The following is a 22,692-nucleotide window of genomic DNA, read 5'->3' as shown; positions in this document are numbered from 1 at the left end:
GACAGCGGAGCAGCACACGCGGGCAGTGAAGGAAGCAAAACACGAAGAAAGGCGGTAGTCTAGAAGCCACGTGAGGGAGTCTAGCAGCCCTGAGAGGGAGAACTTCAACTCCCAGCTTGCAACTGGGCGGTTACCGTCCGAAAACTACAACTCCCAGAGTGCTGTGGGAGAGGCCGCCCACCTCTCCTCCCGCCCCTCCCCCGCCCCTCCCTGCCGGATCGGCGTGCGCCTGCGCATGGGAAGCCAGAGGAGTCTTACCCTAATGTAAGATGGTTGCCCGTCTGGCTGTGGAACCCACCGAAAGCTGAGGGTGTCTCTCTCAGCCGTAAAGGTCGGACTCGCTGAAGCAATCAGGCCCGGTTCTGAAGAGTTTTTTCCTCGACACTCGTCCAGTGGTCTCTTGTGAGGACGCGGCAGCTCGTGGAGTCGGCTAAGGGAAAAGCGAGGCAAGGCAGGCGGGTGAGTCTATGCGTGGCTGGGCTTAGGGGAAACCCGGCACTGACCGGCTACGAGAGAGCGGAGGCTTCTCTGGAACTGTGCAGGCCGCACCCCCTCGCTCCCCACCCTCGCCTCATCTTCACCCTCCTCTTTCTTGGTCTTCCTCCTCCTCCTCCTCTTCCTCCCTCTCCGCTCTACGCCACAGCAGTTACCACCAGGAAAAGGGAGCGGGCAGAAGGCGCCGTGGCGGCGAGCAGCGACTCCTTGGAAAATTTCTTCAATTGGGGCGTCGGGGCGGCTTTTCGTCTTCTGCTCTCCCCTCTACATTTTTGTTGGGGCAGGAACCTTAGAGCTCAGGACTCCTGGTTCCCCAGCCCCCTTTTCCCTCTCTGACGTCCTTTCGCAGTGGCCCCTGTCTCCCAAGACCAAAGCCATCACTTCCACCCTGACCCGTGTTGCCGCTGCTGCTCACGAATCCCACTGCTCCCTGCCCACTCGTCCTGCGGCTTGTTTGTGCTCCGCTACCGCTCTGGAGTTAGCCTTTGCCCCCTTCTTGCGCTTGCAATCAGCCCCCGGCCTGTCAGCCCCAGGAGGGCTTCTTCCGATGTGTAGTGTCTTAGCTTTAACCGCATCTGTCATTTTAAAGCTGCCCCTTATCTATGCTGCTGCTCGTTCTAACCCACCTGTTTCACAGCTTTCTTGGGAATTGCCTGTTCCTTCCCTCTCTCCTGTACAGATTCTTTCCACATTTACTTCCAGAAAAACGGGGTGCCCCGTGTTGGCCCCTGGCAAGTCAAGGAAGTTGGAAGTGAAGGAAGTGAGGAAGGGTACTAGTGCACGTTCTGAGTGAAGAGCGTCTACTTAGGCTACGCAGGAGAGGGACGTTTTCGTTTTGTGTTCAGTGATTTGTGGATTATTCACTCTGTTGGGAGGGTTTTTGGTTTTTTTTCCCTTTTCATTTTGGACCGGTTTGTCCATGCTACTAAGCGTTCTTCTGAATTGCCTCTCCCCAGGACACTTAATGCTGGCTCTGATTATACTAACAAATGTTAGCCTTGACATTTCAAAATAAGAGAAATCTGGCACACAACCAAATTCATCTGTGAACTCCTCAAGCAAATATAAGTGATATTTTGATTATATGCAGGTTTGTGGGTTACAGATCCCTTCCATATTGATTATTGACTAAAGGAATGATATTGATGTTCAGCTTAATTGATGGCATGTTTTATTTATGGTTTGAGTGGAAATTTCCTCTCCAGCTAATATCAGACTTAGTGTTTTTGGATTTTGGAAGTTCTCTCTTTGACATTCTTAGAATAGTAAGTATCTGAATACATTGTTTTCTTTTGAAAACCCACTAGATATTGTATTCAAAAGAAAAGTAGATTGTTACCCCTCCCCCCAAATTAAATTCATTTTTCCATAGAAGAGATGAAGGACTGGGGGAAAGAAATGACAAAGTGCACATACATGCATTTGGTGGCAAGAGCTAAATTGAAATACATTGACTAATAGCAAAATGGGAAGAAGGAGCCTTTGCTTTAATCAGACCACTGTGAAAAAAAAGAATTACCAGGAAAGCGAACAGGATTACAAAAATCAGATACATACATCTCAAATTGAAATAAGACATTGTGTTCTTAAGATATATGTAAAAATGTTAAAAGTCATAATAGTGATCTCATGCAGCAATATATCTCTTAATTGCTAAAGTAATACTTCAAGTGTAAATAGAGATACATAGTTTTAAATCACTTGCACATTACTGTATTGTGATTTTTACAAATTTTATCTGTAATACTTGAGTAATCTTTTGGCATTATGATCACTTGATTGTGATAAATGGTCTGTTTTATCAACTGTAAACCGAGGTAGAAAAGCTGTTTATAAAACTTTTTTTCTTTTTAGCTACTTAAGCCCCACTCTGGGGAAACTAAATAGATCCCTACACTGGGGAGTTGGAAGCAATTTATATAGCAAACCTTGTTCTAAGTTATAATTTGAGGTTTTTAAAAAATATTACTTACATTTCCTTTATTAGTAGGTTTTTTTTTTTAAAAAAATATTCCTTACATTTAGTTTATCAGTCGGAATGTATTTAATACAATTGATCTTCACTCTTAAGTAAAAAATGTATTTCATTTTTCTTTGTAATATGCTGGTGGAGAAGCTTCCCACTTTGAACAAACCTAGCACACTGGCTTAGAAACTCTTGGCAGTCATATTTGGCTGAATTATAAGCAATGTGTTCTAGGAGAGGACTGTTTATCTGGCAGAAGAGGGTTAATGATTTTAATACATCTTTTCTTTTGTAAAGACACTTTGCCTCAGTAAATATAATTTCAAGTAATTTTCTCCACTGCACACTTTTTTTCTGCAATCATCAAATTCTTAGTTTTAGCACTCTAAAGTCAAAATGAATTTACTTTGGGATCTTTATCACATCTAAAGAATTCTAAAGTTGTTTGACATTTTGATAGGAAATAGGGAGCTGAGATTTCAAAATATTTTTGTATGGTTTAAATTTTTAGATGTAACATTATGAAAATTGCAGCTTCATAATTTTGATGGTTGGGATACTTTCTGCCAGGTTCAGTTGTTGAATTCTTCAGATGAATAGATTATTTCTATAGGAAGGTTTTTGAGCATGAATTACTTAAAGTTGACTTATTATAACATTTGTTTTCATAAAGTTGAAGAGAAATCTTTCATTTTATTAGGATGAGTTATAATCAAATGGCAAAATGCAGGAAAATTGTTTTGTAATGCCTTCAACTTCAGCGTAAATGGGAGCACTAGTAATAACTTGCAACTCACTACTGTGTAAAAGAAAAAGGGTACTGCTTAATGATAAACTCCTTGCAATCGGGGAGTTTTATTTTTAAAATTATTTTACATGTCTTAAGAGAATGAAAAAATACCTTCTCAGTTTAAGTAATGTATTTTACAAGTCTTTCCTTTCCTTCTCTCCTGTTTTTAAGGTGAAACTATATACACTATTTTAATGTGTTTTGGGCATGGGGGGTGCCTGCAAATAATACTCAGTAGAATCTATTTTAAGTCATTGTGATTATTTTTATAGATTAGGAGAAATAGAAAGTTTTAATTTGTGAAAACTTCAACCTCTATAAAAATTTAGCTTTGTGTTATTAAATATGGTACTGTCTTGACTTTTTGTGAAAGAAGTTAACATTCACCTCAGTTGGTTCCAAAGAAAAACAGTAGGGAAATAGGTTATAGAGATTTTTAGTGTTCTAGAAATAGTGTAACTAGAATGTACTACATACGTTTCTCAAAGGATTTCTTAATCTAAGTGGAATTTATAAATGGTTTTCATCCCGTTGGAATAGTATGTATTGGATAAAACTTATTAACACATTCTGAGATTTAAATTTTTTTCAACTACACTTTGCATTCAACATTATTTTGTATTAGTCTTAGGTACAGCATAGCAATTATATATCATATACTTTAAAAAGTGTTCCCTCAACATATTCTGAGATTTAAAAAATTTTGTTACCACAGAAATAATAGGAACAATTTGCAAATGTCCATTCTTATATAAATGTGGTAATATCCCTGATATTTTAAAGATAGTAATGTATATGTGTATGTATATATATTTCAAAAGTTGAGAGTACACAAATTATAAAGATGGCATATTTTACTGAATTAGTGATGCAAGAAAAGAAGATAAGTGGGACTTTTTTCTTTCTTTAAGTGGGACTTTTAAGTCACATATTTAGTGGTTTAATGAAAGAACTTTCTCCAGAATTGTTTTTAATCTTATTATTATGTGGTTTTTATTAGAAAAGATTGTGTGGTGTCAACTTTTTCAAGTGTAGTAATAGTATAATTCAGTGGGTTTTGTCATACTTCTTTTTCATAGTATGATTCCTTTATTTTTTATCAGAAAGTAGTTTATAGAAGAGAAAATTTCAATAGTAGGCACTTTAGGTTAACTTTCCCATATCAGAGTTTTTCTTTTACCAGGAGAGAGACATTACATGCTATTAAAAAGATGATTATTTTTACTTGCTAGGAAAACTTAACTTTAAAGATATTAAAAGTCCCCTGGCCTGTGTGGCTCAGTTGGTTGGGCATCATCCCATGCACCAAGGGATTGCAGGTTTCATTCCAGGTCAGTGCACATGCTGGGGTTCGGAACTTGATCCCGTATTTCGCTTTCACATCAATATTTCTCTCTCCCTTTCCCTTCCTTTCTCTCTAAAAATCAATAAAAATATAAAAAAGATAGTACAAGTAACAAGGCAATTTGAGTATAAATTTTTTATTTGTGAGGAGGATTTCATTCTTACTAATCTCTTTTTATACAAGAGAGTTGCCCTGTTTTAAACTTTAATTGCATTGGGTAATGGGTGGATGACATATCACTCTTAGGATGAACCTTGCTATTTGTATATGTGTGTATGTCAGATATTTGTGCAAAATATATGTCAGATATTTAGTTATGGTAACTAAAATCTCACCTCTTGAGTATTTAGAGAAAATTAGAGATGAGGAAATCAGAATAATCAGATTAGTTTATATATCTCCCTAAAACCAGTTTGGGTAAAAAAGTCAAGGCAAAAGAACAGTATAATGAGAATAAAATGTTATCATTTTAAGATACTAGGTGTTACTGCTTTGTAGTCCTGCTTTTGGGAGAATTTAGTGAATAATATTGTAGGAAAAGTTGTAGTGATTGAATTTTGAAAACTAGCTATAGACTGAAATATAAAAGGGGTTACATTCTTTAGCAGCAACAAGCAAATACATTGTTATTAAGCCAAATATGTGAAATGTCTTTAAAAAAATAATTTATTTTTATTGATTTCAGAGAGAAAAGGGAGAGGGAGAGAGAAATGGAAATATCAATGATGAGAAAATCATTGATCCACTGCCTCCTGCACACCCCACACTAGGGATCAAGCCTGCAACCCAGGCATGTGCCCTGACTGGGAATTGAACCATCACCTCCTGGTTCATAGGTCGACAATCAACTACTGACCCACACCGGCTAGGCATCTGAAATTTCTTAAACATGTTTTGCAGTCCTTGGACTAAAGAAGAAGTGCTAATTTTCCCGATTGTTTAAGAAACTAATTCATTCCTTATTAAGAGCAATAGGTGTCTTCATGAAAAAATATTGGCTGATTTGTAGCAACTCCCCCCCCCCCCCCCCCGATTTTCTGCCTTTCATATTTTGGTTATGGCTTTTTTCAGTGTTTTTGATTTTCAGCAGTTGTTTGGGTGGACCCTCTTGTGAACACTGTAATTGAATAAAAAATTGAAATATAAATAGTATTGCTTTTCGTGGTAAGGTCACTTTTTTCTTTTGATTGAGATTCCCTACCATTTTGATTAGATTATTCCTCTAACTATTTTTGTTTAATTCATAGGTAAGAATTAGGATCATAAAAGTTCCCTACCAAATTATATCTATTCAGAAATTTTTTTCTTACTCTAAATGTGGATCTAGGTTATTTGTTGGGTAAATAAAACGTTACAATGTGTTTTGGTCATTTAAAATGAAGTAAAGAGACTATTGGTACTTTTTTTTTTAAAATATATTTTATTGATTTTTACAGAGAGGAAGGGAGAGGGATAGAGAGTTAGAAACATCGATGACAGAGAAACATCGATCAGCTGCCTCCTGCATACCCCCTACTGGGGATGTGCCCACAACCAAGGTACATGCCCTTGACTGGAATCGAACCTGGGACCCTTCAGTCCGCAGGCCTACGCTCTATCCACTGAGCTGAGCCAAACCAGTTAGGGTGGTACTTTTTTATATACATATATATATATATATATATATATATATATATATATATATTTATTGATTTCAGAAAGGAAGGGAGAGGGAGAGAGAGAGATCGAAACATCAATGATGAAAGAGAATTATTGATCGGCTGCCTCCTGCACACCCCCCATTGGGGATCAAGCCCGCAACCCAGGCATGTGCCATTGACCGGAATCAAACCTGTGACCCTCCAGTCCATGGGCTGACGCTATATCCACTGAGCCAAACCAGCTAGGGCGAGACTATTGGTACTTTTAAAAAATTAAATTATTAATGTGAAAAATTTTAAACAGGTATGAAAGTAAACCTTCCCATAGCTGTAACTTCAAAGATGATCAATTTATTTTTATTTATTTAATTTTTAAATATATTTTTATTGATTTCAGAGAGGAAGGGAGAGGGAGAGAGAGATAGAAACATCATCAATGATGAGAATCATCGACCAGCTGGCCTCCTGCATGCCCCACACTGGGCATCTAGCCTGCAGCCCAGGCATGTGCCCTGACCGGGAATCGAACTCTGACCTACTGGTTCATAAGTTGATGCTCAACCACTGAGCCACACGGCCGGGCCAAAGATGATCAATTTATAGCCCATCTGAGTTTATCTGTATCCCCACTTTCTTACTCCTTTGTCCCCCTCACTTTGACCTAGATTGTTTTGAAGCAAATCCTAGTTGTCACATTATTTCATTTGTGCTAGAACTCTTGACATAAAATACCTTGATTTTAAAAAATCAGGATTGTTCATTTAGCTTGTCAAATAATCATTGAGTACTTATTATAGACCCAGTTTTTGGGAAATGATCCTACCTCTCCTAAGAGTTTATTATCTTGTTGGGTATACTTCCATAATATAAGTAGCATTATCTAAAGCATTATACAAATGTGTGGTACATATAGTCTGAATCATGTTAGTGTAGGGGTTTCTTCAGACTAAAGTTCTAGATGTGGGGCTCCCTGGAGAAAGTTGGACTTGAACAAAGAATATGTACTATTTTTCCCTAGCCGGTTTTGCTGAGTGGATAGAGCCTGGGCCTGCGGACTGAAGGGTCCTGGGTTCGATTCCGGTCAAGGGCACATGCCCGGGTTGCGTAACAATCCCCAGTAAGGGGTGTGCAGGAGGCAGCCAGTCAATGATTCTCATCATTTATGTTTCTGTCTCTCTCTCCCTCTCCCTGTCTGAAATGAATAAAAATATATATATTTTATTTTATTTTATTTTTTTAAAAATATATTTTATTGATTTTCTACAGAGAGGGAGGGAGAGGGATAGAGAGCCAGAAACATCGATGAGAGAGAAACATCGATCAGCTGCCTCCTGCACACCTCCCACGGGGGATGTGCCTGCAACCAAGGTACATGCCCTTGACCGGAACCGAACCCGGGACCCTTCAGTCCGCAGGCCGACGCTCTATCCACCGAGCCAAACTGGTTTCGGCAAAAATATATATATTTTAAAAAGAGTATGTACTATTTGCATTGGCAAAACATCTCCAGAAGGAGACTATTCCATATATTCCATGTGTGGGATGGAACCATGAGCAACCCCTAAATGGTGGGACCTGCTTGATGTGACAGGGATGTAAGGAGTTTGGTCTCAATGGAATAAGGTGTTAGTTGCTGAAAATGGTGTTGGAGAAGGTAGTATAGTAGGGTAGAGCTAGATTGTGAAAGGTTAATTCACTGTCAAATTGAATTTGATATGTTAAGCAGTAAGGAGCCATTAGAAGTTGGTAGGGGGCAGAAGATGACAATAAAAGTGCTTTTAGAAAGATTGCTTTTCAGTAGAGTGCAGCATATTTTGGGGTTGACAGTTGAGTGTGAAAAATTAACATCTAGCTACCTAGGTAAGGGGCCATTTGAGGGATGTTAGTGTGGAAATTCTACAGGATTTGGCAGCTAATTGATTCTATCTCCTTTTCAGTCACTTATATCCAGAAATGACACCAAGGTTTTGGAAAATAGAAAACTGAGGAAATGTAGTCTATTTGTCTTTGATAATAAACTGCAATTTGTATCTAAGCCCAGCTTTTGGAAAGGAAATGATGCATGACTACTTAAATAATTTCAAAAAATTTCATTAGATAAAAGCTACTAGTGTTTTTTTTTTTTTTTAAAGAAAGAACTCTTATTATTTTTTAAAAATATATTTTATTGATTTTTTACAGAGAAGAAGGGAGAGGGATAGAGAGTCAGAAACATCGATGAGAGAGAAACATCGATCAGCTGCCTCCAGCACACCTCCCACTGGGGATGTGCCCGCAGCCAAGGTACATGCCCTTGACTGGAATCGAACCTGGGACCTTTCAGTCCGCAGGCTGAGGCTCTATCCACTGAGCCAAACCGGTTTTGATTTTATTATTACTAGTGTTTTCAAATAGTTTTAGATATTTATTCACTGAGGTATAAGCGTTGGGAAGATAAAGAAAACTTTATATAATAGTAAGATATAGAACTCATTTGTAGAAGAGTTAATTTGTCCCTCATCTGCTTCCTATGAGTGTATGAGTTCAAAAGGGTATTAGGAAACTTACAACCAGTATATATTATTGGTTATCATTAAAGTTTAATAATGACCTGGTTAGAACAGAAGAAATTCTGCTGAAATAGGGCACTAAATATTGTCAGCTCCAAGCTCCCTTAAGGGTGGATAAGGTTAGGTCAGCAGGCCAATGAAGAATACAGAAACATTATTAAATGAAAGTTTATTCTTTAATTTATTTTGATATATTTTGCTTTGCAAAGGTATTATTAAAAACAGATCTAGTTCAACAGCAGCCATATTTGTTTTATTTGGAATTTTTAAAAATACCGAGACGTTTGAAGTTATTCTTTTCTTTGGTTTGTTGACTCTTTGTTAAGCCAACTTTCTTCATCTATTGTGTATTTCTGGATAGCATGCTTGCTTTGTTTTATGAAGGGAAATTTCACATTTTATCTTAAAGGAGGGGGGGAAGGTAGATTACTTGCTTCTTACTTTGTAAGTAGTAAACGAATAGTACTATTTATTATAATTTAGTCTCTTGCTGCTTCTTTCATATGATATGTTCTCTCTCCACGGTATTTAACCTGTGAGATCTCAAGGATTCTTACAGTTGAGTCTGAAACCATCTCAAGCTTAGGTACTTACAGCTACAGAATTAAATTTATCTTAATTTACCAGTCATTTTTATTTTTGTTATTATAAAAGGTATGATCTACCATAATAGCATGCACTTTTTAGGTACTTGGGAAATATTAATAAGGAAAATATTGATGATGCAATATAGTACATTATTGGGAAAAATCTGTTTTTCATTGACATTCCTTTCTTCTATTCTAAGACCACCTTAATTCTGGAAATGTGACAGCTTTTGACATTTTTTACTTCTTTAGTTAGCTGTTCATGTGTGCTAATATGGTTGCTAGAATAGAAAGCTATTGTCCTCTCCTTGGGAGTTTTACAGGGGCTTTAATGTGTTAATTTTGGATTTAAGATTGAATTGAGTTCCACTGTGTGCGGGACAATCTTGAGAAGGATTATGCATCTTTCTCATTGCATGTGGGAGGGAAGTAAATATCAAATACATAGTATAGTATTTGAGAATATCTTCAGTGGTAGCTGCCAATCCATTCTTTTCTCCCAAGAAATTTAAATTAATCTCTTGGAGTGTGGAGCCACTTGTTAAATGTCATGGTGGGTTTGTGGTGGGGAAAGGAGAACATAAGCTCCCTGCTCCAAGAATCTCTTCAAGATTTAATAACTTGAATTGATATCAGATTATTAACATTTTGCATTATTTTCATTCATATAATTCTTGGGAGGGAGCTGATTTTGTGCCAGTGGCTTAGTTCGTCTTGGGTAGCCAGGAGGTAGTTGCATTGTAAACTCAGGAAAAGAGAGGAGAGGGGAAAAATACTAAGTGGGAAGACTTCAAAGTCTAATAATGGCTACTGTGTGTTTTTGCCTGAGAGGCATTCTTTGCTGCCTTTGGCTACATACTCTAGGTTTTCTAAGTTAGGTTGTCAGTATGAATTGAGAAAGCTATAAATTTTAGCCTTTTCTAAATCAAACTATTATTCATATAGGCTTATGCAATTTAATCTCTCCAGTTTAAAACCTGATAATTTTTGTGTCTTTTCTCTGCCAGAAGGCCAGAAAAAGGTAAGAGAAGAAAATGATAGGTATGATACTCCTCATCTGCTCATATGTTAGGATTATATTACTCTAAGATATTTTTTATGGAAGAACCTCTGCCTTTTATTTTTAATTTTATGTAATCAGTTATAAAATAGCTTCATGAATTTACTAGATGAATCCTCAGAAACCTTTTAAAAGGCCCTTTAACTATAGAGTTTGTGATAGTTTGAAGAGTATGTAAGTTAGATGCTTTAATGGAACTTTTTTTTTTTAATATATTTTATTGATATTTTATAGAGAGGAAGGGAGAGCTAGAAACATCGATGAGAGAGAAACATCGATCAGCTGCCTCCTGCACACCTCCCACTGGGGATGTGCCCGCAACCAATGTACGTGCCCTTGACCGGAATCGAACCCGGGACCCTTCAGTCCGCAGGCCGACGCTCTATCCACTGAGCCAAACCGGTTTCGGCTTAATGGAACTTTTTTGGAATTCCTTGGTTTTACTAAAATTTTTTGTCATATTGGACCTTGTTCTAGATGTGAATTTTGCTTCCAAAAATTAAAGTTAGTCTTCCTTTAAGGTAGTTATCTTCCCTGAATTGTATTCATATCTGTTTTGATCATGGTGAAAACAAGTATGACAGTAAAATACTTTAATACAGGCATTCTAATAAAAGAACATTTGTTTGTCATGTGTCACCATAGATTCTTTAGTCATGCCTAGCAAATATTTTCAACAGCTTTGTAGAACTCTGAGTAATATATTATGTGTTTGTGTTTATAGATTGTACTTTTTATTATACAGTACTAAATTGTAAAATTTTAAAAATTTGGTATGATATTAAAGGAAATATTACTCTTCAGTATTTGGAATAAAGGACTAATTTAAATGATTTTTCATAATTGAACATAGTTTTTCCTGCAAGCCCTTCGAACTTTCCCTGTTTTGCTTTTTAAATATGATTTTTAGAGAGGGTTAGAGAGAGAAACACCAACGAGAGAGAAACATCATCTGTCAGCTGCCTCCTGCACGCCCACTGCTGGGGATCGGGCCTGCAACCCTAGCAGGGCCCTGACTTGGAATCTAACCATGACCTCTTGGTTCCTGAGCCACACTGCAGGGCTCTCCTTGCTTTTTTTATTGCTCTTACTAGGAATATGCAGTATAGTATGGAGCCAAACTGCCTGAGTGTGAATCTTGGCTCTACCTCTTAATACTTGTCAGACTTAGAGCAAGTTACTTTACTCTTTTTGAGCCTCAGCTTCCTCAGTTGTAAGATGGAGATAATAGGATTGTTGTGTGGAGTAAATGAATTAATTAATGTTCCGCAAAGTGCTTTGAATAGTGTTTGGCAAGCCCCGTATAAGTGTTTGCTATTTAATACATTTGAAAGAATTCAAATACATCCATTTTTGAACACTTAGTTTTTTATTCAATACTAGAGACCCAGCGCACAAAATTGGTGCACTGGTAGGGTCCCTAGCGGCTGGGTGCTCCCTCCCATCCCCCGCTGCCTGTTGCTGCCACCAGCTGGGGCCTCTCTCCCTTCCCTCGGCCTCCCCCACCCCCTGGTCAAACTCCCAGTCAAAGGGACAATTTGCATACTATGCTTTAGGATACTTCTTAATGTCTAGGTACTGGACAAATGTTTTCAGAAGTTATTTGATCAGTTGGAACACAAAGTGTTTGAGGGAGTAATCAAAAGGACTAGACTTTCTGGAATTTTTTTGAATCAGTGAGTAGTGGAAAATGAACCTGGATAGGTATGATGGAAAATGGTGATGGAATGTTTTGAACAAAGGCATTTAGATTTGGTTGATAAGAGGAGAATCATTGCAAGGTTATATTTTTTTGAAGTCAGGAGAGTGATGTGTTTAAAACAGTATTTAAGGGGAGATAGTTTTGAGTGTCCTTGGTAGCATAGGTTTTTGTGGTGTTTTTTTGGTCTCTTTTGTTTGCTGATTTATCCTGAATGACCCATACAATTTGCCTGGTAGAGAGAAGGTACTATATAATTTTTATTGGACAAATGAACCTTAAGGGAAACTGAGCTAACAGAGATAGAAGCACAAAGAATCCTAATTAAACTTTTGGGATCTCTCCCTTTAAAGGGGCAGAAGTGAAAAAGGTATTAAAGGAACAATTGGAGAGGTAGGAAGAAGATGGGCAAGTATAAGTCTTGGAAAACAGGAAGAAATTTACCAGGAGAGAGAAATCGCAGATAGGGATAGGAAGATCCAGCATGGTGTTGCTTCTATTTCAAGAAGAAAAGGAATTGACATAATTTAACACAACATTCAAGGAGAATGGAATTGATAAAGCCGTTTAGCTTGAGGTGTGATAATCACTAACTACATTAGAATAATTTTAATAGCGTAGGACTATAATCAAATTTGAGGGGAGGTTAAGGAAGGTAGTAGGTGTAGATGCTATGTAAAGACTAGTCTAGAAAATGACTGGAAAAATGGCAAGAAGACATTATAATAGCAGCTTTCATAGTTATTGAATGTGTATTTGGAGAAATTCTACATATTAGAGATGAGAAAACTTGAGGCATTTTGTGCTGAATGTTAAGTTTTCTAGTAGACAAGGCATTATACATACATACTTTGCAGGGCTCTGCCACTTGCTAACTTTCTAATCTTGGGGAAAGCTGCTTAATCTTTTTTTTTTTTTTTAAATATATTTTATTGATATGTTACAGAGAGGAAGGGAGAGGGATAGAGAGCTAGAAACATCGATGAGAGAGAAACATTGATCAGCCTCCTCCTGCACACCTCCCATTGGGGATGTGCCCGCAACCAAGGTACATGCCCTTGACCAGAATCGAACCCGGGACCCTTCAGTCCGCAGGCCGACGCTCTATCCACTGAGCCAAACCGGTTTCGGCTGCTTAATCTTTTTGCATCTCAATTTTCTGCATGGAGGCAATGGTAGCACCTATTTCTTTTAAAAACATTTAGAACAATGCTCCGTATATGGTAAACGTACGATAAATATTAGCTATTATCATCCACTGCTGAAGGAGAGTAGAGAGTAGGATTAGAGGCTTGAAGAGAATAGGGGGAAAAAGGAATTAATAAAATTATTGCTACCCAGTCGATGTGGCTCAGTTTGTTAAGCATTGCCCCCTTAACCAGGTCACAGTTTGATTCTCAGTCAGGGCACATGCTTGGGTTGCTGGCTGGATCCCCAGAGGGGGGCGTGCAGGAGGCAGCCAATTTATGTTTTTCTCTCATTGATGTTTCTGTCTCTCTCTCCCTTCCTCTCTGAAATCAGTAAAAACATTTTAAGAAATTATTGCCAAGTAGTGGCAAGAACTAAATGAAGAGGCCTTTGAATCTTTGCCCTGGCTGTTCCCTCTGCCTAGAGTGCACTTTTCCAAATATCTATCTCAACTTTTTCAGACCTTTGTTCAGGTGATCTCCTCATCACTAGGCCTATTCTGACTGTTTAAATCCAGGCCCCTCACCTCATTATTTGTATTGCAGGGGTCCTCAAACTTTTTAAACAGTTCACTGTCCCTCAGACTGTTGGAGGGCCGGACTATAGTTTAAAAAAAAACTATGTTAATCAGCTTAACAATAACCCACAACCGTCTATGAACAAATTCCTATGCGCACTGCGGGCCCGGGACGAGTCGGCTGCTAAGCAGGACAGGCAGCGGCACCCGGCGGGCCGGATAAATGTCCTCGGTGGGCCGCATGTGGCCCGTGGGCCGTATTTTGAGGACCTATTTGTATTGTTTTATTTTTGTGTAATACTTATCTTCAAACATATAAACCACTTATTTGTTATATATACTGTTTGTTGTTAATCTCCATCTACTAGGATAGGGACTTTTGTTTGTTTCCTGATGTATTCTAGGTTCTGGGAATAGTACTTGGTGCATAATAGGTGCTCAGTATATGGTTTTTGAATGAATATGTAATTTTACCATTGAAGTTGAGTGGATGGAGAAATGAATTCAAGGGCCCGTGGTGGTACTTTTTGGAGGAGAGCCAATTTTCTGAGATTGATGGACACTACATAAAAGTTGACCTCAGAGACTTCTTTTTCAAATGAGTTTTCTGAGTCCATTTTGATACTGGTTTTTCTGGGAATCAGTTGGGAAATCCATTTGTAAGGAAAATAAAATGTATGATGAATCACTTTTTGTTACAATAATTATATTTTACGTTTGATGGTAAAACTTATCTTTGAATGCTCATTAGATTCAAGGCGCTGTTCTAATCACTATATTATTAATTTTTAAAAATTCTACAACAGCCTTACAAGTACATTACAGTTTCCTTGCAAGTCGTCATTAGTGCTGAGGGAGAAGCCCTTTGCACTGAGGCTAAGAACATGCTTCCCTGACTTGTGTTCTGTTGACAGGGAGCTTCTCAGACCTCATTTCTCCTGCCAACACTCACAGCCTTGACACTATTATTTGCCTGAAGTCCATCAGGACTAATCTTATTATATCCTTTACTAGAGGCCCGGTGCACGAAATTCGTGCACGGGGGTGGGGGGTGTCCCTCAGCTCAGCCTGCACCCTCTCCAATCTGGGACCCCTCAAGGGATGTCCGACTGCCCGTTTAAGCCCGATCCCGGTAGGATCGGGCCTAAACGGGCAGTCGGACATCCCTCTCACAATCCAGGACTGCTGGCTCCCAACTGCTCACCTGCCTGCCTTCCTGATTGCCCCTAACTGCTTCTGCCTGCCAGCCTGATCACCCCCTAACCACTCCCCTGCCAGCCTGATTGATGCCTAACTGCTCCCCTGCCAGCCTGTTTGCCCCTAACTGCCCTCCCCTGCAGGCCTGGTCACCCCTAACTACCCTCCCCTGCAGACCTGGTCCACCCCAACTGCTCTCCCCTGCAGGCCTGGGTCCCTCCCAACTGCCTTTCCCTGCAGGCCTGGTCGCCCCCAACTTCCCTCCTCTGCTGGCTTGGTCATCCCTAACTGCCCTTCCCTGCAGGCTTGATCGCCCCCAACTGCCCTCCCTTGCAGGCCTGGTCCCTCCCAACTGCCCTCCCTTGCTGGCCATCTTGTGGTGGCCAACTTGTGTCCACATGGGGGCAGTCATCTTTGACCACATGAGGGCAGCCATCTTGTGTGTTGGAGTGATGGTCAATCTGCATATTACTCTTTTATTAGATAGGATAGAGGCCTGGTGCACGGGTGGGGGCCAGCTGGTTTGCCCTGAAGGGTGTCCCGGATCAGGGTGGGGGTTTCCTTGGGGCGTGGGGCGGCCTGGGCGAGGGGCCTGTGGTGGTTTGCAGGCCAGCCACGCCTCCTGGCGACCCAAGCGGAGGCCCTGGTATCTGGGGTTTATTTATCTTCTACAATTGAAACTTTGTAGCCTTCTGCTTGCTCCGTGGCAGCAGCCATTTTTTGGGGGGATTTATGTATCTTCTACAATTGAAACTTTGTAGCCTTAAGTGGAGGCCTGGGCCGGCCAGGGTGTGCAGAAAGCTTGGCTTCCTCCATTACTGAGGGCAACCCTAGCCTCCTGCTGTTTCCAGCGCCGTGGCTGCCACCATTTCTGTTTGGGTTTATGAATCTTCTATCATTGAAACTTTGTAGCCTTGAGTGGAGGCCTAGGCCAGCAAGGGCAGGCGGAAAGCTTGGCTTCCTCCATTGCCAGGGAAACCCAAGCCTCCCTCCTGCTCTCTGTGGCCGTAGCCATCTTGGTTGGGGTTATTTGCATATTTGCTCCTGAATGGCTGGTGGGCGTGGCTTGTGGGCATGGCTGGTGGGTGTAGCAGAGTGATGGTTAATTTGCATATTACTCTTTTGTTATATAGGATCCCTTTTTATGTCAGTCGCCATCAGTTTGCCAGTTGACACTTCATGTTTCCCACTTTAATCTTTACAATGTTGTGAATGATTTCTTTTTCACTCCTCTCCATGATCAGCAACATTTTTCCATGTCCTTGTTTTTTCCCCCTGAACATTTCCTTTACTTTCTACTTTTCTGAAGACACTCTTCCCCTGCAGTCCTCTTATGAGTTTGCTGTTAAGTTTTCCATTTTTTCTTATATGTCACCATGAAGGGTCAGCAGGGGGAGTCCAAGAGGGAGATTGGTTTCACTTAGCCTGGAAATGGGGCTAATGTCTTCCATTCTCCTCTTCTCCCTAAAACTCAGTCTGCTAACATCATATAATTCATAAACCCTCATGTTTGCTGGCATCTACTACAACTCCTTATCTTTTCTTGACTATTTTGGCTCCTAGCTCACTGTCATTCTTACGAACTCTATGCCTCTTTTAATTCTTAGTAATTTCAACATGTAGTATCTATGGTACTTCTAATACAATAGCTTATTAAGTTCTAAAATTCCTCTTCTCTAATGATCTTGTTCTCTACCTTACCTCAGCCACTTGCTCTATGGTTATATTTTATGCTTTGTTATTACTAATACTAGTGGCCCAGTGCACAAATTTATGCACATTGAAAGGAAATTAATTAGAAATATTTTAATATTGCTATTAACCCTTTCTTTATAATAGAAGTGTCAACCAAATTCACAATCAACAATTACAGATCGAAACACACGTGTGATTGGTGCCAGCAAGAGCTTTGTATGTATTGTGCATGCGCAAGTCAACTTAGCCTTTTATATATGTAGAATAAACTTGCTTAATTAGACCTGCTTTCTGATTTAGCTAAACTTTTGCCAGCCCAGTGAAGCACCCCAGCTTCTCTTTCAGGTAGTTGTCAGTAACACAGCAGTAAATGTCAACATGAAGCAGATTATTATTGTAGATCACGCAGGGAGAACAAAAAGTAAAATATTTAACTGTAGCAGTGTTTGACTATATTCTGCGCAGTGAGAAAACCTGAAGTCATTTTCAAGGCCCACCATTTCTTCCTTCTTTTCAGTCGGGTCAAGTTTCTAAGCTTTCTAAATTTTTGTTTTCCTGCTAATGAAAAGAAAATAGGATTCTACTGAGTCGCCTATCTACCTTCTCCAGGACTTCTGTGAGGATCAAATGGGAAAATGCTTCACAGACATTTGGTTAAAGTGTAAAATATTTGCACCTGGCTATAAAGCAAGTCGTGTTCCTGGGCTGAAGAAACTCCAAGGAGGCTAGTGGCTAGGGAGAGGAAGCCGGGCATTGCTGTGTGACGTCATTACCTGGTGCCCACAGCTACTGTTTCTGGGCTGGGCTGGGCTGTGGGTCATATTTCTGGGCTGGGCAGTGTTGGCTGCTATTTGGTGGGCTGTTGCTCTGGTGGTGGGGCCTATGTCCCAGTTGGAGGAAGCCGAGTGTTGCTTTGTCGGTGCCAGGTCCGTGGTGCCATTTCTCTGTAAATGGCCAGTGCACATCATGACAGCTCCTGCATTGAGCATCTGCCCCCTGGTGGTCAGTGTGCATCATAGTGACCGGTTAGACGGTCGGACACTTAGCATATTAGCCTTTTACATATATAGACTAGAGACCCGATGCATGAAATTTGTGCAAGTGGCTCAGCCCTCGCAGCCACAGCTGCTTGCCTTGGCCTGAGGCAAACCACTGCGGGTGCCTCAGTCCTTGCAGCCCCGGCTTCGTCCAGAAGGACATCTGGTCTAATTAGCATATTTTGCTTTTATTATTATAGATATTAAAACTCTCCATGGTTTTCAATTCATGCAGCCCTTTTTCTGACTACTATCTATATTTTCAACTCATTCTACCTACTACCCCAACTCAATAATCTTTTATTGTCATTAGGACCTCCAGTCTACAGATTCTATTCCCCTTTCACTGTCCCTTGCCCCCTTGATTACCTTTCTTTCCTCATTACCTAGTGTATATTCATTACCTAGTGGTTAGTTACTGTATTCACTCCCTTCAATATATTTTCAACTCCCTTGCTCCTTTCTTCTTCATACGTGTCAAAATCTCAATCCTACATAAGTCAGATTCTCTAAGCACTTCATGTCTGCACCAATGTAGCTGCAGGTTACTGAAGGAAAATACAACAATATGACCATTCTCACTTTAAATTCGTGGTAAGAAACCTCAGGTGGCCCTTAATATTGTCTGGCAATCATAGTCCATTTCCTTAATTTATTCAGTTTTCCCACTCTTGGATGACTTAGTTTATACCCCTGCCTTTTTTTTTAAACTTTCAACTGTCCTCTTCTGGTTTACTTTCAGACCTGCTTGCTACCTCACTGAGAAAATGGAAGCAGTTTGAAGAACATTTACAGACTCCACCACCACATCTTGTGATCTGGCTCACAGACCTTGCTTGCCTTAAATTACTATAGATGAACTGTCTTTGCTTCTCTCTAATCCCAGTCCCTCTGGTGATGCATTCCCACCCCTTTCATTTACTCTGGACATTGCTGTAGTAATTTTTCCCCTCTCTTGGTACATCATGGGTTCTTCCTTCTCTTCTGGATCATTCTCATCAACATGCAAACGTGCTATTATTTTTCTCATAGAAGTATCTTCTCTTGTTCACTCTTCCTTGTTTTTCTCTATTTCCATTGCTGTAGAACCCCTCTAAAGCGTTGTCTGAATGCACTTGTTCTAGTTTTCTCTTGTTCTCTCTCCCGCCTATTCCAATCAGGTTTTTGCTCTGACCATTGTACTAAAATTATTTTTAAGTCTCCCAACAATGACATTGTTAAATCTCATCAGTTTTTATCTTATGTGATTAATTTACATTTGACAAAGTTGTTGTCTCCTTTGATATATTTATTTCACTTGCCTGTTAGGATAACTCATCCCCTTGCTTTTTGTCAAAACTCATTGGCTGCTCTTCAGACGTTCTTGGTGGATCCTCCTTTATGTCTACCTCTACCATTGGAATATTCCAGGGCTTAGTTAACTTTGGTTATCTTCTCTATCTGTCCTCACTACCTTGGTGATCTCTGCTAGTTTCATGGCTTTGCATACATTCTAAATGTGGATGACTCGTAAATTTATTTTTGCACTTCAGACCACTCTTCTGAACTTCAGATTTGTATATCTACTAGTAGTTGTCTACTCAATATCTCCACTTGAATCACTCTTAAACATCTTAAACTCAACATGTTCAAAATAGAATCTTGCTTTTCCCTTCCATTTCTGCCCTTTCATACCTGTTCCACCCATATATATAGCCTTCTTCATCTCAGTTGTTGGCAGCTTCAAGTTGGTCAGGCCAGAAATCTTGGAGTTATTTTTGATTCTGTCGCACATCCCACACTCATTCTTTCCATCAGGAAATAGTTAGCTCTACCTTGAAAACATACCCAGAATTCAACCAGTTTTTATCATTCCATAGCCGCCATCATCTCTTGCTGGGTAATTGCAACAGCTTTCTAACCGATTTCCCTGCTTTTAACTTTTTTTTCTATAGTCTGTTACTAACAGAATGATCCTTGGAAAACAAGTTAGATGGCAAGAGATTTTGTTCTATGCTAGGAAAATTTTATAAGTTGATAAGATCAGGGAATATTCTAGTCTGATTTTACTAAATCTGAAGGCTTGGGAGGCATCTTTAATGTAGGTTTAGATTATGCCATTTTTTATGGGTGGGGAAGAAGTTGTCAGGGATAGTTCATGGCCTTCCTCTTTTCTTCTCACTAACCCTCCACCCTACACACAGGAAGACTTGACATCTGTATCCCTGAGGAAATTGCAAATAGAGAGTATGAGTTGATTGCTATTCCAAAGAGTGGCTTTTAGTGGAAGCCTGGGCTACTCTTTCTTTTAAAAAAATAATTTTTGGTAAAAATTTATTTGTGCCCAACAAAGGATATGCCTGGAAGGAAGATCTCAACAGACTGAAAATAATGCTTCTGGACCACCCTTTCTTTTTTTTTTTTTAAATATATTTTATTTTATTTATTTATTTATTTATTTTTACAGAGAGGAAGGGAGAGGGATAGAGAGCTAGAAACATCGATGAGAGAGAAACATCGATCAGCTGCCTCCTGCACACCTCCCACTGGGGATGTGCCTGCAACCAAGGTACGTGCCCTTGACCGGAATTGAACCTGGGACCTTTCAGTCCGCAGGCTGACCCTCTATCCACTGAGCCAAACCGGTTTCGGCAAGGGACCACCCTTTCTTAATAGAGGTCTGTTATTTCACTGCCACCTCTAACCTCCTTTAGCAACACTTGCTTTCCTCTTAACCCCTGCCAAACAGTGTCTTCCCTCTACTCGTACCCTTTCTCTGTTTTCCCCTACTTCCGGATGGAAATGCTGTATTTCTTAAGACTTTTGACTCTATTTAAATTAGTATTTTATACTCTAAACTTTCTTCAGATATCCTGAAACCCATTCTTAAGGTTTTGATGTGAGTTGCTTTTACTTTTGTTAATAAAGTTTCCAACAGAATGATACTGAACACGATAGTAAAAAGGAAATTCATACAAATAGGTGAAGAAGAAATCATATGTAGTATTATGGGAAATTTAAAGATATTTGGGGACTGTGTATTGAATATGCTTGTCGTATGCTAATGATTTCTAGAGAACTTAGTTATATGATAATACATATAAAAAAGCTTAGAGATTGGTTGGCAAAAAAGAACTTATCTTTTTACATTAAAAAAAATATATATTTTATTGGTTTTTTACAGAGAGGAAGGGAGAGGGATAGAGAGTTAGAAACATCAATGAGAGATAAACATCAATCAGCTGCCTCCTGTGCACCTCCTACTGGAGATGTGCCAGCAACCAAGATACATGCCCTTGACTGGAATCAAACCTGGGACCCTTCAGTCCGCAGACTGATGCTCTATCCACTGAGCCAAACTGGTTAGGGCTTTTCATTTTTTGAAGGCAAATGTTCTCTAATGAGTTTTTCTTTGATTATCTTTCAAAGAGTCCTCATATTACCAGGATTAGCAATTAATCGCAAATTGTGATGTTGTGTATGCATTACTATCGATTTTATTATTTATTTATTTATTTAATAAATCTTTATTCAGATTATTACAATTGTTTCTCCTTTTTCTCCCCATAGCTCCCCTCCACCTGGTTCCCAACCCATCTTCTGCCCTTACGTCCCCCGCACTGTCCTCATACATAGGTGTATGATTTTTGTCCAGTCTCTTCCTGAATTCCCCCATACTCCTTTCCCCCTGAGAATTATCAGTCCACTCCCTTTCTATGCCCCTGATTCTATTATATTCATCAGATTATTCTGTTCCTCAGATTTTTAATTCACTTGATTTTTAGATTCACTTGTTGACAGATATGTATTTGTTGTTCATAATTTTTATCTTTACTTTTTTCTTCTTCTTCCTCTTCTTAAAGAATACCTTTCAGCATTTCACATAATACTGGTTTGGTGGTGATGAACTCCTTTAGCTTTTTCTTATCTGTGAAGCTCTTTATCTGGCCTTCAATTCTGAATGATAGCTTTGCTGGGTAGAGTAATCTTGGTCGTAGGTTCTTGTTATTCATCACTTTGAAAATTTCTTGCCACTCCCGTCTGGCCTGCATAGTTTCTGTTGAGAAATCAGCTGACAGTCGTATGGGTGCTCCCTTGTAGGTAATTAACTGTTTTTCTCTTGCTGCTTTTAATATTCTCTCTTTGTCTTTTGCTCTTGGCATTTTAATTATGATGTGTCTTGGTATAGTCCTCTTTGGATTCCTTTTGTTTGGGGTTTTCTGAGCTTCCTGGACTTGTAAGTCTATTTCTTTCACCAGGTGGGGGAAGTTTTCAGTCATTATTTCTTCAAATAGGTTTTTTTTTTTTTTTTAATATATTTTATTGATTTGTTACAGAGTGGAAGGAAGAGGGATAGAGAGTTAGAAACATCGATGGGAGAGAAACATCGATCAGCTGCCTCTTGCACACCTCCTACTGGGGATGTGCCCGCAACCAAGGTACATGCCCTTGACCGGAATCGAACCTGGGACCCTTCAGTCCACAGGCCGACGCTCTATCCACTGAGCCAAACCAGTTAGGGCCAAATAGGTTTTTATTATCTTGTTCTCTCTCTTCTTCTGGCACCCCCATAATTCTGATGTTGGTACGCTTGAAGTTGTCCCAGAGGCTTCTTAAACTATCTTCAACTTTTTGGATTTTTTTTCTTTTTGCTTTTCCGGTTGAGTGTTTTTTGCTTCTTTGTATTTCAATTCTTTGACTTGATTCTTGTGTTCCTGTAGTCTGTTGTTGGGTCTCTGTATAATATTTTTTATTTCAGTTAGTGTATGTTTAATTTCTAGTTGGTCCTTTTTCATATCTTCGAGGGTCTCGTTATATTTATCGGCCTTTTCTAGGATATTCTTAAAAAGCCTTATAACCGTGATTTTGATTTCTATATCCAGTCGTTTGTTTTCCTCCATTTTTTTCATTTTTGATCTGTTTCTTTGTCGCCGCATTTTCACTGCTT

General features: G+C 39.5%; 1 protein-coding gene across 13 annotated transcripts in view; it reads left to right on the top strand.

The window, feature by feature from the left end:
- The first annotated feature begins 225 nt into the window (after positions 1–225).
- CNOT4 (CCR4-NOT transcription complex subunit 4) overlaps positions 226–22,692 on the top strand; it is a 162,892-nt gene continuing 140,425 nt past the window's right edge. For 7 of the 13 annotated variants that reach the window (XM_080665734.1, XM_080665735.1, XM_080665738.1 and 4 more), the window contains exon 1: positions 239–459. The gene's annotated coding sequence lies outside the window, so the exon portion shown is untranslated. Of the gene's footprint in view, positions 460–22,692 lie in introns of all 13 variants that reach the window. The other 6 variants (XM_080665733.1, XM_080665732.1, XM_080665731.1 and 3 more) reach the window with 2 other exon arrangements.

The sequence above is a fragment of the Plecotus auritus genome, assembly GCF_963455305.1.
Source record: "Plecotus auritus genome assembly, chromosome: 4".
Lineage (NCBI taxonomy): Eukaryota > Metazoa > Chordata > Mammalia > Chiroptera > Vespertilionidae > Plecotus > Plecotus auritus.
This window is presented reverse-complemented; position numbering and strand designations above follow the sequence as displayed.